At 38.1% G+C, this 18,403-nt stretch overlaps 1 long non-coding RNA gene across 1 annotated transcript in view; it reads right to left on the bottom strand.

Moving 5' to 3' along the window:
* Window positions 1-1,837: 1,837 nt before the first annotated feature.
* The window catches only part of LOC139177093 (uncharacterized), a 212,063-nt gene continuing 195,497 nt past the window's right edge, over window positions 1,838-18,403 (bottom strand). The window contains exon 7 of the long non-coding RNA XR_011561516.1: window positions 1,838-4,746. This is a non-coding gene — a long non-coding RNA (uncharacterized lncRNA). The remainder of the gene's footprint in view (window positions 4,747-18,403) is intronic.

Raw genomic sequence — 18,403 nt, 5'->3', positions numbered from 1 at the left:
TTGGGTTGGGGGATGGGCAAAATAGGTGAAGGGGATTAAGAGCTACAAACTACCAGTTGTAAAATAAAAAAGTCACAAGGATGTAATGTATGGCATAGGAAACATAGTCAATAATATTAAGTAAGTAAGTAAGTAAGTGAAGTCGCTCAGCCGTGTCCAACTCTTTGCGACCCCATGGACTGTAGCCTACCAGGCTCCTCTGTCCATGGGATTTTCCAGGCAATAGTACTGGAGTAGACTGCCATTTCCTTCTCCAGGGGATCTTCCCGACCCAGGGATCGAACATGGGTCTCCCGCATTGTAGACAGATGCTTTACCATCTGAGCCACCAGGGAAGTTGAGCCGCTAGGGAAGTTCACTTCACTCACAATAATATTACAACAACTTTTTATGGTATGTAATCTATAAAAATATTGATCACTATGTTGCACATATGAAACTAATAAAGTACTGTAAGTTAATTGAAGTAATATTGTATTTCAATTTTTTAAAAAATGATTTCATTTAAGATGAAATATGATGTGCATAATGCATACACAGATGATGACACATAATAAACACTCAACATGCACTAAAACAGAGACGACTTACTAAAAAAATAGATTAGTATGATAACACTTCAGCATTCTTGCCTGGAGAATCCCCATGCACAAAGGAGCCTGGTTGGCTACAGTTCATGGGGTTGCAAAGAGTCAAACATGACTGAGCAACTAAGCACAGCACATGAAAACATGTATATTAAATAACTATGTTGCATTCACCCTGGGGTGCAAAAGCCTCTAAGGTAGCAAAAACAGAAATTAATTAAAATACTGGTGTGTTCCAGTCAGAATGGCTGTGATCCAAAAGTCTACAAATAATAAATGCTGGAGAGGGTGTGGAGAAAAGGGAACCCTCTTACACTGTTGGTGGGAATGCAAACTAGTACAGCCACTATGGAGAGCAGTGTGGAGATTCCTTAAAAAACTGGAAATAGAACTGCCTTATGATCCAGCAATCCCACTGCTGGGCATACACACTGAGGAAACCAGAAGGGAAAGAGACACGTGTACCCCAATGTTCATCCCAGCACTGTTTATAATAGCCAGGACATGGAAGCAACCTAGATGTCCATCAGCAGATGAATGGATAAGAAAGCTGTGGTACATATACACAATGGAGTATTACTCAGCCATTAAAAAGAATACATTTGAATCAGTTCTAATGAGGTGGATGAAACTGGAGCCTATTATACAGAGTGAAGTAAGCCAGAAGGACAAACACCAATACAGTATACTAACGCATATATATGGAATTTAGAAAGATGTTTAACGATAACCCTCTATACAAGACAGCAAAAGAGACACTGATGTATAGAACAGGCTTATGGACTCTGTGGGAGAGGGAGAGGGTGGCAAGATTTGGGAGAATGGCATTGAAACATGTGAAATGTCATGTATGAAACGAGATGCCAGTCCAGGTTCAATGTACGATGCTGGATGCTTGGGACTGGTGCACTGGGACGACCCAGAGGGATGATATGGGGAGGGAGGAGGGAGGAGGGTTCAGGATGGATTTTCTTTTAAAAATTTAGAAAAAAATAATTAAAAAAAAAAAAAGAAGCAACAGTAAATAAATTGGTAAAGATAAAATAAAATAAAATAAAATAAAATAAAATACTGGTGTGTTAAGAAAGAGGATGGCTTTAATGTCTGGACCAGCACCGTCCAACACAAGTTTCTGCAATAACGGAAATGTTCTATAGGAGAGTGCTAGTCTAGACATTTGCACTGTCTAATAAGTAGCCACTAGATATACGGCTTTTGAGCACCTGAAATAAGACAGTACAACTGAAGGATTGAAATTTAAGTTACATTTACTTTTAGTTAATTGAAATTTAAATAGCCACATGTGTCTAAGGCCTATTCATCAATACAGGTCTAGACAACACATCTTGTTATAAATATTGTAGTTTTTCAATTCTTTCTTATATACTTGGCACATAACTCAAAAGGAGTTTAAAGCATAATGCCATTGCTATAATAAATCTCTTACTATTTCTATTTACTTTTGTAAACAAGTTTTCTCAGGGCTTACAATAGCAAAACACAAATAGAAATACACATTGATTCAGTCAGTCAGTAAAATTCATATACAGACACATGAATTAATTGGGGGGAAAATGTCCCAGGCACCTCATTAACAGATGGGTTTTGATTAAAATGTACTTTTTGCTTCAGTCAGTTAGTTCAGTTGCTCAGTTGTGTCCAACTCTTTGCGACCCCATGTATCACAGCACACCAGGCCTCCCTGTCCATTACCGACTCCTGGAGTTCACCCAAACTCATGTCCATCGAGTCGGTGATGGCATCCATCCATCTCATCCTCTGTCATCCCCTTCTCCTCCAGCCCCCGATCCCTTCCATCATTAGGGTCTTTTCAAATGAGTCAACTCTTTGCATGAGGTGGCCCAAGTATTGGAGTTTCAGCTTCAGCATCATTCCTTCCAATAAACACCCAGGACTGATCACCTTTAAAATGCACTGGTTGGATCTCATTGCAGTCCAAGGGACTCTCAAGAGTCTTCTCCAACACCACAGTTCAAAAGCATCAGTTCTTCGGTGCTCAGCTTTCTTCACAGTCCAATTCTTACATCCATACATGACCACTGGAAAAACCATAGCCTTTACAAGACGGACCTTTGTTGACAAAGTAATGTCTCTGCTTTTTAATATGCTATCTAGGTTGGTCATAACTTTCCTTCCAAGGAGTAAGCGTCTTTTAATTTCATGGCTGCAATCATCATTGCAGTGATTTTGGAGCCCCCCAAAAATAAAGTCTGATATTGTTTCCACTGTTTCCCCATCTATTTCCCATGAAGTGATGGGACCAGATGCCATGATCTTAGTTTTCTGAATGTTGAGCTTTAAGCCAACTTTTCCTCTTTCACTTTCATCAAGAGGCTTTTGAGTTTCTCTTCACTTTCTGCCATAAGGGTGGTGTCATCTGCATATCTGAGGTTATTGATATTTCTCCCGGCAATCTTGACTCGAGCTTGTGCTTCCTCCAGCCCAGCGTTTCTCATGATGTACTCTGCATAGAAGTTAAATAAGCAGGGTGACAATATACAGCCCTGACGTACTTCTTTTCCTATTTGGAACCAGTCTGTTGTTCCACGTCCAGTTCTAACTGTTGCTTCCTGACCTGCATATACGTTTCTCAAGAGGCAGGTCAGGGGGTCTGGTATTCCCATCTCTTTCAGAATCTTCCACAGTTTGTTGTGATCCATACAGTCAAAGGTTTTGGTATAGTCAATAAAGCAGAAATAGATCTTTTTCTGGAACTCTCTTGCTTTTTTGATGATCCAGGGGATGTTGGCAATTTGATCTCTGGTTCCTCTGCCTTTTCTAAAACCAGCTTGAACATCTGGAAGTTCATGGTTCACATATTGCTGAAGTCTGGCTTGGAGAATTTTGAGCGTTACTTTATTAGCGTGTGAGACGAGTGCAATTGTGTGATAGTTTGAGCATTCTTTGACATTGCCTTTCTTTGGGATTGGAATGAAAACTGACCTTTTCCAGTCCTGTGGCCAGTGCTGAGTTTTCCAAATATGCTTAGTAACTATTAAAATTTGGGTAATATATTTGTTTTGATTAACTGTGTAGAAAAATAATTGTGATGCTAAAAATATTTAATACAAAACAAATCTTAGCCTAGAGCAGAGATTTCCAAAGTTTCTCAGCTTACAGGGCCCTTAGTGTTGCAGTTGTTTTCTTCCTTATTCGCATAGGCTAGAAGAAAGATCTCTACAACTTAATAGTGGTAATTCAGGTCATGCCCAACAGATGTCGCTGTTTTTCTCTCAAAAATTTGAAATACCCTGCAGCGCACCTGTGAATTGACTGTAGTGCCAGGGGTGCCTCGGTGTACAGTTTGACATCCATTGATCTAGAGTCTTTGGCATTAAAAAAACAAAGCGACTGGCAAATCAGCTTAAAGGAATATTTTATATTCCCAATGTTAGGAGTAGCTTTTAGGAGTGACTAATGGAAAACATAGAGGACACCAAGAAAAAGGTTGGTTTTAAGAATTCACAAAGATTACAAATAATTTGGGGGCAAGCTAGTAGTGAATGGTATGATTAAATAGGCATCCACAAATGTATTTTGAAGTTTAGATTAAGTATACCATAATAGAAATAGCATCATTGACTCAATGGACATGAGTTTGAGTAAGCTCCAGGAGTTGGTGATGGACAGGGAAGCCTGGCAAGCTGCAGTCCATGGGGTTGCAAAGAGTCAGACAAGACTGAGCAACTGAATTGAACTGAGTTGAACTGAATAGAAATATAATAATTGAACTGAATATACAAATAGAATATCAGATCAGTCGCTCAGTCGTGTCCGACTCTTCGTGATCCCATGAATCGCAGCACGCCAGGCTTCCCTGTCCATCACCAACTCCCGGAGTTCACTGAGTCTCACGTCCATTGAGTCAGTGATGCCATCCAGCCATCTCATCCTCTGTCGTCCCCTTCTCCTCCTGCCCCCAATCCCTCCCAGCATCAGAGTCTTTTCCAATGAGTCAACTCTTCACATGAGATGGCCAAAGTACTGGAGTTTCAGCTTTAGCATCATTCCTTCCAAAGAAATCCCAGGGCTGATCTCCTTCAGAATGGACTGGTTGGATCTCCTTGCAGTCCAAAGGACTCTCAAGAGTCTTCTCCAACACCACAGTTCAAAAGCATCAATTCTTCAGCATCTATTTCTATTATAACAGGGGATATATGCAATATAACAGGGGAAACATTTTTAATTGTTAGGTTTGTAAAAAGCTGCATTTAACTTACAAAATAAGCCTCTTTCAGCTCACATCCCATCTTCCAACTCTGAAAGCTGCTTGTGGTCACATACTGAGGTGATTATTTGAGTAGCTATTCCTTGTAGACTGAGTAGACCATAGTAAGAAAATTTCCACTCTGGGAAAGGTTTAAATGAATGAATGAGAGAGAGAGAGAAAAAAAAAATACTGTGAACTGGGAAAGAGAAGTACAATGGATGGAAAACAATGTTAAGGAGAGTATAGAAGAAAGAGAAGGGGTTAAGGGTTAGTGGGCTTCCCTGGTGGCTCAGATGATAAAGAATCTGTCTGCAATGCAGGAGACCCGGGTTCAGTCCCTGGGTCGGGAAGATCCTCTGGCAAAGGGAATGGCTACCCACTCCAGTATTCTTACCTGAAGAACACCACGGACAGAGGAGCCTGGCTGGCTATAGTCAATGGGTTAACAGAGTTGGACATGACTGAACGACTAAACACATTTTCACTTTCACTAAGGGTTAGCATGTGTTTCTTTGAATCTACAAAATGAGGATAGTTGTATTTTCCCTATTATAAATATTCTCTCTGGCATGTTCTATAAACAGTCTCTATCTACAGTTAGTCAGTAGTTTGTGGAAAAAGGAGTTCCTCCAGAATAACGGACATAGACATATAAAGTCATATCAGAATGAAATATCTCTAGTTAAACACATACATTTAATATTAATAAAATATTAAGACAGTTTATTCACCACTGAAACCATAAATATTTTTTTATAATAAACTTGGAAGAATTTGAGTGGAGTAGATATCTTGATTTGTTTATTACTGCTCTGCATTATGAGAAATTGTTCCATGACAAACTAAGGAGTTTTCCACCAATAAGACTTAAGAGCGCAGAAGTTCCAATCTTCAAATGGCTTATGTGGAAGTAATTTTTCCAGTCATAATGTAAAATTTGAGAAACTCAGGGTTCTCTGAAATGACTTCCTTGTCCGAATTACCTTTTCCCCACTCTGTTTTCATTTTTAAAGAAATGTATACAATTAGCCCATCTTTCGGTTCATCATCAGTACACAGGGGACAGTAACAGTCGTTTCACTGAGTTGTTGCAGAAGTAAAGATACAGTCTGGGCAAGCCTCTGCAATGTCATAAAATGTAAACTGTCAAAGTTATTATTTTTCCACTGTCTCTCTCTTGCTTTGGCTTAAATGAAACACTGTCTCTTCAGGTTCTTAATAGTGGACTGGAGGTCTACCTTTGTAGATTTTTAGAGATGAATTTATGGTATTGTGGATTATATGAGAATTTAGAGATTAAACAATTTAAACTCTCTCTGCTATGTCCATCACTAGTTCATTTTATATGATTCTGGGAATTTCCTAAAGTTAAATTCTAAATTTTTCATTCACACTACCTTTCTGAATGTTCTAGATGAATCTTGTGACTTCACATATTATTAGTTTGGGCTATCATATACCCATCTACAAATACACTTCTTATCTTCTAAATCTCTATACAGCATTGTTCATAAAACACTTTTAATTTAAATGCCACAACTCCTGAAACATATTGAAAATCAAGTCCATCTCTCTCCAAGAGCTATCTTTACAAATTTTCCCATAATTATCAACAACCTCTTCAGTGTTGGGCTTCCCAGGGAGCTCAGTGGTAAAGAATTCACCTGCCAATGCAGCAGACACAGGAGATGTGGGTGTGATCCCTGGGCTGGGGAGAAGCAAGTGGCAACCCATACCAGTATTCTTGCCTGGAGAATCTCAAGAAAAAGGAGCTTGGAGGGCTACAGTCCATTGGGTTGCAAAAAGTCAGACACAGCTGAGCAACTGAGCATAGACGCACCTTCACCTTTGGTATTTCTAGGCCCATAACCTTGGTATCATCCTAATTTTTAATTTTTAGTTCTATTTTGACCTATAGTTATAAATTCTGCTACTTCTCCTTTGTAATAACTTTGAGATTCACTTTTCCATCAACATCATAAATTCATCATACCCCTACTCCCCAATTTTGCTACTTCCCAGCTCTCAGACCTAAACTATTTCATGTGTGGATTACTATAATGGCCTAATAGGAATTCTCCTCATCATTCAACTTTTCCCATACCAACCAAACATTGAGAATATTTGTATGGTATTATTTATGCTTCATCCCACATATCCATAGTGGCTGGTTGCCTATTTCTTATTTTGTAAAATCATGATTAGTAAGCATATCACTTAAGGTTCTTCATCACTGGAATTATAATTCTGCATCTACTGAGATGATCATATGACTTTCATACTTCATTCTATTGAGTGCTGTATCACATTTACTGACTTGTGTATGTTGAAGCATCTTTGTATCCTGGAAATGAATCCCACTTGAACATGGTATATGATTATTTTATTGTCCTCTTGATTTCAGTTTGCCAGTATCTTGTTGAGGATTTTTGCATCTATGTTTACCAGGGATATTGGTCTGTAATTTTCTTTCTTGTAGTGTCCATTCCTAGCTTAGTAAATGCTGGCTTCATAAAATTAGTTTGGAAATATTCCCTCTTCTCAATGTTTCTAAAGAGTTTGAGAAGCACTGGATAAATTCTTTGAAATGTTTGATAGAATTCACCTGGGAAGCCATCTGGTCCTGGGCTTTTCTTTTGGGGGAAGATTTTTGAAAATCAAGTCCATCTCTCTCCAAGAGCTATCTTTACAAATTTTCCCATAATTATCAACAACCCCCTCAGTGTTGGGTTTCCCAAGGAGCTCAGTGATAAAGAATTCACCTGCCAATGCAGGAGACACAGGAGATGTGGGTGCAATCCCTGGGTTGGGGAGATCCCCTGGAGGAGGAAATGGCAATTATTACTATCAATAATTAATTACTATTTATATTAAGAATTAATTACTAAATAATTATTACTATTAATAATTCAATTGCCTAAACCAGTTTAGATTTTCTATTTCATGTTTCAGACTTGAAAGGTTGCAGGTTTCTAGGAATTTATCCATTTCTTCTAGGTTATCCAGTTTGTTGACATAGCATTGTTCTTAGTAGTTTCTTACGATAGCTTTTATTTTTGTGGCATCAGTTTAATGTTTCCACTTTCATTTCTGACTTCTTTTATTTGAGGCTTCTCTCTTTTTTCTTAGTATAACTAAAACTTGTCAATTTTGCTTATCTTTTCAAAATATCAGCTCTTATTTTTATTGATCTTTTCTATTGCTTTTCTCTTCTCTATTTCATTTATTTCTGCTCTGATATTTATTTCCTTCCTTTTGTTAACTTTGAGCTTAGTTTGGTTTTCTTAAGGTATAAAATTAAGATGTTTCTTTTTTTTTGAGATACTTCTTCTTGTTTAATGTAGGTATTTATTGCTAAAAACCTGCTTCATAGAAGTGGTTTGCTGCATCCCACTAGTTTTAGTATGTTGTATTTCTATCTTCATTCGTTGTTTTGTTTTGTTTTTTTATTCCCATGTACAAAACTTATTCAGTTTTTTCTCTCACTCAGCAAATGGAGTTCATTTGTCTTTCCTGGTGATAACTGACAGTCTTTCAACATACTTATTACCTTTAGGTTCCTTTGCTAAGTCTGCTGCTAAGTCACTTCAGTCGTGTCCGACTCTGTGCAACCCCATAGACGGCAGCCCACCAGGCTCCCCCGTCCCTGGGATTCTCCAGGCAAGAACACTGGAGTGAGTTGCCATTTCCTTCTCCAATGCATTAAAGTGAAAAGTGAAAGTGAAGTCGCTCAGTCGTGTCTGACTCTTAGTGACCCCATGGACTGCAGCCCACCAGGCTCCTCCATCCATGGGATTTTCCAGGCAAGAGTACTGGAGTGGGGTGCCATTGCCTATGGCTTAAATAAATCTTTGATATATTTCCTTTTTGTTTACATGCAAATCATGTTTTTAACCTTATTGATATCACAGATATCTGTTACCTTTGTTTAGTGAGTGAAAGTTGCTCAGTTATGTCTGACTCTTTGTGACCCCATGGACTATTCAGTCATGGAATTCTCTAGGCCAGAATACTGGAGTGGGTAGCTTTTCCCTTCTCCAGGGGATCTTCCCAATCTTGTGATTGAACCCAGGTCTCCCACATTGTAGGTGGATTCTTTACCAGCTGAGCTACAAGGGAAGCCCAAGAATACTGGAGTGGGTAGCCTATCTGTTCTCCAGCAGATCTTCCCAACCCAAGAATCAAACCGGGGTCTTCTGCATCACAGGCAGATTCTTTACCAACTGAGCTTTGCTTAGTGTGCAGAACAAGACAGGCCTGGCTGCTATCCTTGTAAGGTTGGCCCATGGCTGACATCTGGGAAGTTGGATTTCATGAGGTTTCCTACCACCCTGACTAGAGTGCCTCACGGTGCCTAAACTGTTTGTACAAACAATATGGTTTGTACAAATACCTCCTTTCCTTTAAGGAGTCTGAAATTTTGGTATGTTTCAGGCACAGGGTGCCTTCATGTTATGGTTTGGCCACTAAGTCAGGTCTGCCTCTTTTGTGACCCCATGGACTGTATGTAGCCCGTCAGGATGCTCTGTCCAAGGGATTTCCCAGCCAAGAATGGAGTGGGTTGTCATTTTCTTCTCCATATTTTCATTTGTTTTAAGACATTTTCTCTTTGATTTCTTCTTTGACTCACCGGTTGTTTAGAAGAGTATTGTTTATTTCCACATATTTACAGATTTTCCAGCTTTCTTCCTGTTATTCATTCCTAGTTTCAACTATTGTAGGCAGAAAAGATACTTGGTTTGATTTAAATCTTTCTAAATTTATTAAGAATTGTTTTGTAACCTGTTAATCTCCCTAAATTTGTTAAGATTTATTTTGTGGAGGAAACTGATGGCCAAGGGGGTGTCTCTTGGCACTGAGCTGTGCTGACTTGGGGATGAGGTGTCATAGGTAGAGAGAAACTATTCCTGCCCTTTTCAGTGCATCTTGGAGCTTCCCTGGTGGCTCAAATGGTTAAGACTCTGTCTGAAATGCAGGAGACCTGGGTTCTATCTCTGTCAGGAAGGTCCCCTGGAGAAGGGAATGGCAACCCACTCTAGTATTCTTGCCTGGAGAAATCTCTGGACAGCAAGAGACTGGTGGGCTACCATCCACGATGGTAAAGAGCTGGACAGGACTGAGTGACTTTCATTTTCTTTTCAGTGCATCTGTTTGTTTGTTTTTTTTTTCTTGAACAGTGCTGGAACTTCCCCACTGGATTCCTGGACTTTATACAAAGATACTCTTATCTGTGAATTATTGTAAAAATTGATGACATGTCAGAGGATGACAGAATAAAACACTTATTCTGCCATACTGCTGACTAATGACAAAGTTAGTGTGACAAAAAATTCTACAATAAACCAAGAGAACTATATATTCCTAATAAGGACAGTGCCCTTTCCAAAATTAAGATTTTTTTGAGTATAGGTCTTTGCCTACTAGAAGTTTAAAAGAACTAGAAGTAGGGGGAAGGTAGATACAAATAGATACAAAAATGAATTGGAGAAAGGAGAATAATAGCAAGTAGATTAGATAGTAATCATAATAGTGCCAAGCAATAGATAAGAAGATCGACTTATAGTTAAAAATAGTGGCTTGAACATAAAAACTTACACTTTCCCTTTGAATACTCCACTAAAATGAAGTAGAATGATCAAAAAGGGATAAACCAACAGGCCAAAGAGAATAGAAGAGGAGAAAAAATATTAAAAATTTAGAATCCAGAAAGGAAATGGATTAAGTCAAACAGATTAAATGATGTCTGAAAATGGAAGGTTAAGCCAGGAGGGAGAGACAGTTCAGAAACAAGTCAAATCATACAACAATCTCATAAAGACACAAATTATAGGTCTTAGATATTTCTGAATGTGGGAGCATAGCTAAGACAGGAAGCAAAGAGGACTGGGTAAAAGTCTGTATTAGAAAGACTTAGACCTACACGTAGCCTTTGCCAACTATATAGCTTAGCAAATTGGCTCTCTTTTGTCCATTGGAGAAGACAAGAGATTTACTCTTTGAAGAAGTACAACCAGTGGGACTTTGAAGTGGAGTACCAGATTGGGCAAAAGACTGTATCCTCATCTTCAAAATTGGTGAATTATTGAAACTCTATGTATTAAATAGTGATAATACTAGCTACTTTCCCAAAGTTGGCCCAAAGAATGCTGGAAGCCAAGTCTATACTCTCCAAAGAGGAACTCAGAAAAATCCTCTCTGAAAAATCCATCATAAGGTAAAATATTTAGAAATACTGACATTTGAAGGTTCATAATAAAATGGTCACCAATAAAATTGGCCATAATAAAATGACCAATTATTTTGCCTAACTTGACACCAATAAATAACAATCCACATTCATGCAGAAAGAGTTTTTAAAGATCTTTTTAGTACCTCACACTCAGATACAAATTGAAAGCCAAGGACCAAATATTTGAATAAAGGTCTTCTCTTGATACACTGAAAAGCCAAATAAGAAAAAAAGAGGATTTGAGGAAAAAAGAAATCAAGAAGGAGAAAATAACCTCATAAGATCTGTAATGAATATTCTCAAAGAATTAAGAAAACATCTTGATTGCATTCATGAGACAAGTACAAGAGACTATTAAAAAAGAAATGTTCTCTATGTAGTTATTCTTCAAGTTAAAAAATATAATACATAAGGTACATTTTTGGTACTGAGTTGTTGTACAGTCGGTAAGTCCTGTTTGACTCTTTGTGACCCCATGGACTACAGCATCCCAGGCTTCCCTGTCCTTCACTATCTCCTGGAGCTTGCTCAAACTCATGTTCATTGATTCAGGGATGCCATACAACCATCTCATCCTCTGTTGTCCCCTTCTCCTCCTGCCTTCAATCTTTCCCAGTATCAGGGTCTTTTCCAGTGAGTCAGCTTCTTGCATGAGGTGGTCAAAGTACTGGAGCTTCAGCATCAGTCCTTCCAATGAATATTCAGGACTGGTTTCCTTTAAGATCGACTGATTTGATCTTCTTGTTGTCCAAAGGACTCTCACAAGTCTCCAGCACCACAGTTTGAAAGCATCAATTCTTCAGTGCTCAGCCTTCTTTATGGTCCAACTCTGACATCCATACACAACTACTAGAAAAACCATAGCTTTGACCATACAAACCCTTGTCAGCAAAATGGTATTTCTGCTTTTTACTCTACTATGTAGGTTTGTCATAGTTTTTCTTCCAAGGAGCAAGTGTCTTTTCATTTCATGGCTGTGGTCACTGTCTGCAGTGATTTTAGAACCCAAGAAAATAAAATCTGATGTTTCTGCATCTATTTGCCATGAAGATGGGACTGGACACCATGATCTTAGTTTTCTGAATGTTGAGTTTTAAGCCAGCTTTTTTACTCTCCTCTTTCACCTTCATCAGGAGGTTCTTTAGTTCTTCCCTTTCTGCCATAAGGGTGGTATCATCTGCATATCCAAGGTTGTTGATATTTCTCCTGGCAATCTTGATTCCAGCTTGAGCTTCATCCAGCTGGCATTTCACATGATGCACTCTGCATAGAAGTTAAATTAGCAAAGTGACAATATACAGTCTTGTCATACTCCTGTCCAAATTTTGAAGCAGTGTGTTGTTCCATGTCCGATTCTAAGTATTGCTTCTTGACCTGCAGACAGGTCAGGTGATCTGGTATTCCCATTTATTAAAAAATTTTCCACAGTTTGTTGTGATCCACATAGTCAAAGGCTTTACTGTGGTCGATGAAGCAGATGTTTTTCTGGAACTCTCTTGCTTTCTTCATGATCCAGTGAATGTTGGCACTTTGATCTCTGGTTCCTCTGCCTCTTTGAAACCCAGCATGTACATCTAGAAGTTCTCGGTTCACATACTGCTGAAGCCTAGTTTGAAGGTTTTGAGAATAACCTTGCTAGCACAAGAAATGAACAAAATTCTATGGTGGTTTGAACATTTTTGACAGTGCTCTTCTTTGAGACTGGAATGAAAACTGACCTTTTCCAGTCCTGTGGACAACTCCTGAGTTTTCCAAATTCACTGACACATTGAGTACAGCACTTTAATGGTATCATCTTTTAGGATTTTAAATAGCTCAGCTGGAATTCTGTCACCTGCATTACCCTCGTTCCTAGTAATGCTTCCAAAGGCCCGTTTACACTCCAGGATGTCTGACTCTAGGTGAGTGACCACACTATCGTGGTTATCTGGGTCATTAAGTCCTTTTTTGTATAGTTCTTCTGTGTATTCTTGCCACCTCTTCTTAGTCTCTGCTAGGTCCTTACCATTTCTGTCCTTTCCTTGCCTTGCCTGAAATGCTCCCTTGTTATCATCAGTTTTCTTGAAGATATCTCTAGTCTTTCCCATTCTATTGTTTTCTTTCATGTCTTTGCATTGTTCATTTAAGAAGGCCTTTCTATCTCCCTTTCTGTTCTCTGGAACTCTGCTTTCAGTTCGGTATATCTTTCCCTTTCTCCTTTGCCTTTTGTTTCTCTTCTTTTCTCAGCTATTTGTAAAGCCTCCTCAGACAACCACTTTACCGTCTTGCATTGCTTTTTCTTTGGGATGGCTTTGGTCACTAACTACTGTACAATGTTTCTTCGGGATGATTTTGGTCACTGCCTCGTATATATGTTACAAACCTCTGCTCATACTTCTTCAGGCACTCTGTCTATCAGATCTAATCCCTTGAATCTATTTGTCACTTCCTCTATATAGTCATAAGGAATTTGGTTTAGGTTATACCTGAATTGCCTAGTGGTTTTCCCTACTTTCTTCAATTTAAGCCTAAATGTTTCTATAAGGCGGCACTCATGATTTGAGCCACAGTCAGCTCCAGGTCTTGTTTTTGCTAAGTGTATAGAGCTTCTCCATCTTCAGCTGCAAAGAATACAATCAATCTGATTTTGGTGATATTCATGTGTAGAGCTGACTCTTGGGTTCTTGGAAAAAGGGTGTTTGCCATGACCAGTGTATTCTCTTGACAAAACTCTTGTTAACCATTGCCCTGCTTCATTTTGTACTCCAAGGCCAAACTTGCCTGTTACTCCAGGTATCTTTTGACTTCCTACTTTTACATTCCAATTCCCTATGATGGAAAGGACATCTATTTTTGGTGTTCATTCTAGAAGGTGTTGTAAGTCTTCTTAAAACCAGTCAACTTCAGCTTCTTTGGCATCAGTGGTTGGGTCACAGATTTGGATTACTGTGATATAGAATGGTTTGACTTGGAAACGAATAGAGATCATTCTGTCATTTTGAGGTTTCACCCCAGTACTGCATTTCAGAGTCCTGTTGACTATGAGGGCTACTCCATTTCTTCTAAGGAATTCTTGCCTGTAGTAGTAGATATAAAGGTCATCTGAATTAACTTTGCCCATTTTAGTTCACTGATTCCTAAGATGTCAATGTTCAGTCTCCATCTCCTGCTTGACCATGCCCAATTTACCTTGATTCATGGACCTAACATTCCAGGTTCCTGTGAATTATTGTTCTTTACAGCACTGGACTTTACTTTCCCCACCAGGCACATCCACTTTGGCCCAGCTGCTTCATTCTTTCTGGAGCTATTAGTAATTGGCATCTGCTCTTCTCCAGTAGCGTACTGGACATCTTCCAACCTGGGAGGCTCATCTTTCAGTGCCATGTGTTTTGCCTTTTCATACTATTCATGAGGTTCTCACGGCAAGAATACTGGAGTGGTTTGCCATTTCCTCCTTCAGTGGACCATGTTTTGTCAGAACTCTTCACTATGACCTATCCGTCTTGGGTGGCCCTGCATGGTATGGCTCATAGCTTCATTGAGTTACACAAGCCCCTTTGCCATGGCAAGGTTATGATCCATGAAGAGGATCACATTGTAGAATTATTTAAAGGTGGTACATATGAAGATACAGTCTGTGCAATACAATGGCTATTTCAAATTCAGTATAGAACCAACTATAGCTATTTCTCAGCTATTAACTCTTGTCCTGCTACTTACTAGCCACATAACTTTGAGTAAGTACTTAAATTCATGGGGTCTGTTTTTTACCCTGTGGTAAAATGTAAAGTCTTTTAAAAATGTTAAAAATGGCTAATATATAAAGTAAATAAAATACCAGCATATAGGGAGATCATCATTATTTTTTACTGTTAGAGATGTCATGGAAGAAAGATTTAATCAAATAAAATTAACCCTTTGATATATTTCTCTTCCTTAGTTTATCTTATTTATAAAAAGGTAAAACGGGAAACAGGTTTGGAATAAATGAAAAGGAAAAAAGGAATAGAATGCAAAACTTCCACTAAAACAACTGCATGAAAATACAAGATTGCTTTCATGGCAATCGCTTGTCAGATGTTGAAAGAGCTTGGTTATAATAGGGCGGCAGATAAGCCAAAAAAAGCAAATCAACATGAAAACAGATAAAATATAAGAAACAGAATAAAGATCATATTGTAACCTCAAAGCACATAAGTAGTTCATATCCCCCAGCATTCATATACACTTAATCAACCCACCTTCTTTCTACATGCAAGTTCTACTTGGCTCATCAGGAACTTTAACCCTCAGGCCAACCCTGAGGGAAGAATTAACCTACTTATTGAACCCTTAGGCAGTGTGCATGGTCAGAAAGCCATAAAGTATTTGAGGAACATACTGAGGTGATCTCAGCATTTTACTGCAGTATCCCATAATTACTGAAGGAAGAGATTAAAAGTGATGTACTATTTTAAGAAAAAGTAGTCTAAACTTATTCCTTGGTTTAAGTTCTGCTGCCAAACGGAATTCTCAAAATACTTTGGAAGTGTAAATGAATTTAAGATCTATTTTAGGTAAACTATTTATTTTATGAAAAGAGGATAAAATATCACTTACTTTTAGGTGAGGAACATATCATTAGTATTCACAGCCCAGCACACAAAAAAGCCATTTTGAATGACTAAGTTCAGTCTTAACCCAAACCATGTTACAACAGTACAAACAAACCGGTAGATTAAAATGGGTTTGCACTCTAACATCTTAATAACACTAAAAAACAGCTGAATGTGAAATATACCCCTGAGAATAACTTGGGTGTTAACAGCCAAACAAACACAAGCCCACAAATTTTCCCTTGCCCTTATTTGCTTCCTCAATCTGCCAATGTGCTATTTCAACTGCTGATCTGCTTTAATCCCAACATTTAGTAGATATTACAGTAACTAACCTCCACTTAGCTGATTCATTATATTGCCCTGCACTCTTCTTTCTCTCTATTAAAATATGGCTGATATCTACCTTGCTGAAAGTTCATGGTTACTATACTATCCTCTGGTATGGCCAGGCACTTCTTCCTCCAGTTAAGCAGAAGCTTATTAAAACCACTTGTGTTTGTCTCCAATACTGTTTATACACATTGCACTTGTTACTTTTATTATTTAATCTAGTCACTTGTATATAAGCTGATACAATATGAGTGCAAAAAGAAAACTGTAGACTGTACAAACAAGAACAGCAACAAATTTAAGCTGAATGCTCTAAAAGGACTCAATAAAGAGGAAATTTAACTTGGATTTGGTGTGAATGAGACACTGGGAAAGACTGGAAGAAAACTTGTAAATATCTATAAGCATTCTGTATTAAAATTGTTTCAAATATCTTACTATCTCCAAAGAAATCAAAATGTGAAATCATGCCTCGTGCATTTAGTGTGTGATTTTGGTGAATGTGTTGAGAACACCATTCAATAACCTACACTCAAAAAAAAGACCTTGCCAGCTTTATATCTGAGGGTGCTGGATGTGTGCTCACTCATATCTGATTCTTTGTAACCCCATGGACTGTAGCCCGCCAGGCTCCTCTGTCCACAGAATTTTCCAGGCAAGAATACTGGAGGTGGTTGCCATTTCCTACTCCAGGGGATCTTCCTGACCCAGGGATGGAACAAGCATCTCTTGCATTGGCAGACAGATTCTTTACCACTGAGCAGTCTAGGAAGTCTATATGGGTACTGGTGAATAAAAACAGTTTTATGTTTCAAAGAAAGAAAAACAGTTTATGTTTCAAAGAAAGTAAAATGCTTAAGTATTAACATTTTTATTAGTCCCAGCTATAAATCAACTTTTTTGGTTAACTGACAAATTTGTTGCTGTTGTTTAGTCACTGAGTCGTGTCCAACTCTTGCAATCCCATGGACTGTAGCCCACCACACTCCTCTGTCCATGGGATTTCCCAGGCAAGAATACTGGAGTGGGTTGCCATTTCCTTCCTCAGGGGATCTTCCCAACTCAGGGATCTTGCCTGCATCTCCTGCTTGGCAGGTGGATTTTTCACCAGTGAGCCACCTGGGAAGCCCTTTAATTGACCAACTACAGGCCCCCAATTGTATTAGTTAAGAGGGTTCTACTCTGTTAATCTCAAGAACCTAAAGATTTGTAAATGAATTTCAAACTTAATATAAGATTTCAAAGAGGAGGTAACAACAAGAACTAGAACTACTTGGGAAGGATAATAAATAGGAAGAGAAATAAGGTACACTGAAAACAGCTTTGAAAGGCAACAGAGACAATAGAAAGCATATTAAAAACAGAAATAGTAAATCGAAAGTAAAAAAATAATTTAAAGTAACACCAAAGGATGGATGATTGATGTGAATCAAACCTGAAGATAAAATTATTAATTATTGGTTACAGTGAACAAAGTTAACTGAGAAATGGTCATTTAAACTATGATGTACTCAGTGTTTGGATAAAGATGGTAGACTAAGAGGATATGAATGTCACCTTCTCAAAAGAACACATTAAATATACACCAATATGTGCAATTTACTGAGATAGCTGGAGCTGTTGCCTTATATATTTTTTGTCCCCCTTCTATCTGTCCTATAAGGGCTCCAATTGCACATATATTAGGCCACATGAAGTTGTCCAAAACTCGTTGTTTCTCTGTCCATTATTTTTGTGTTACTTTTCTTTCTGTGTGTCATTTTGGATAGTGTCTATTTATGTCTTGGAGTTGACTAATCTTTTCTTCTGAAATATCTAATCTGTCAGTCCCTGACATAGTATTCTTCATCTCAGATAAGGTAGTTTTAGTCTCTACAGATTCAATTAGAGTATTTTTTATTTTGTCTGTCATATCCACACCTAATATGTTCCCGATTTCTTCTAAGTTCTTGAATATATGGAATTCAGTTGTGGTGGCTGTTTTAATGTCTTCATCTACTAATTCTATTTTTTATGTCACTTTTTGATTGATTTAATTTATCTCATTAGGTTGCAAATTTTTTTCTCAGTCTATACCTTATTTTTTCACTATTTAACATTGTCATTACAATATCAAAAGTTTTCAATTTTTCTAAAGTCCAACTTATCTTTTTCATTTATGGTCCAGGTTTCTTTCCCCTCTATCTATAAAATCTTTTGCCTAGTCCAAGGTCATAATGAATTATCTTAAACTTTAAGAACTTTTATAGTATTAGGTTTTTATTTTGTTTTACTACTCATTTAAAATTAACATTTACATTAAGTATGGGTAAAGGCATCTATTTATTTATTTGGTTCTAGCATCAAATATTGGAGAAGGCAATGGCACCCCATTCCAGTACTCTTGCCTGGAAAATCCCATGGATGGAGGAGCCTGGTAGGCTGCAGTCGATGGGGTCACTACGAG

Source organism: Bos indicus, chromosome 18 (assembly GCF_029378745.1).
Source record: "Bos indicus isolate NIAB-ARS_2022 breed Sahiwal x Tharparkar chromosome 18, NIAB-ARS_B.indTharparkar_mat_pri_1.0, whole genome shotgun sequence".
Taxonomy (NCBI): Eukaryota; Metazoa; Chordata; class Mammalia; order Artiodactyla; family Bovidae; genus Bos; species Bos indicus.
This window is presented reverse-complemented; position numbering and strand designations above follow the sequence as displayed.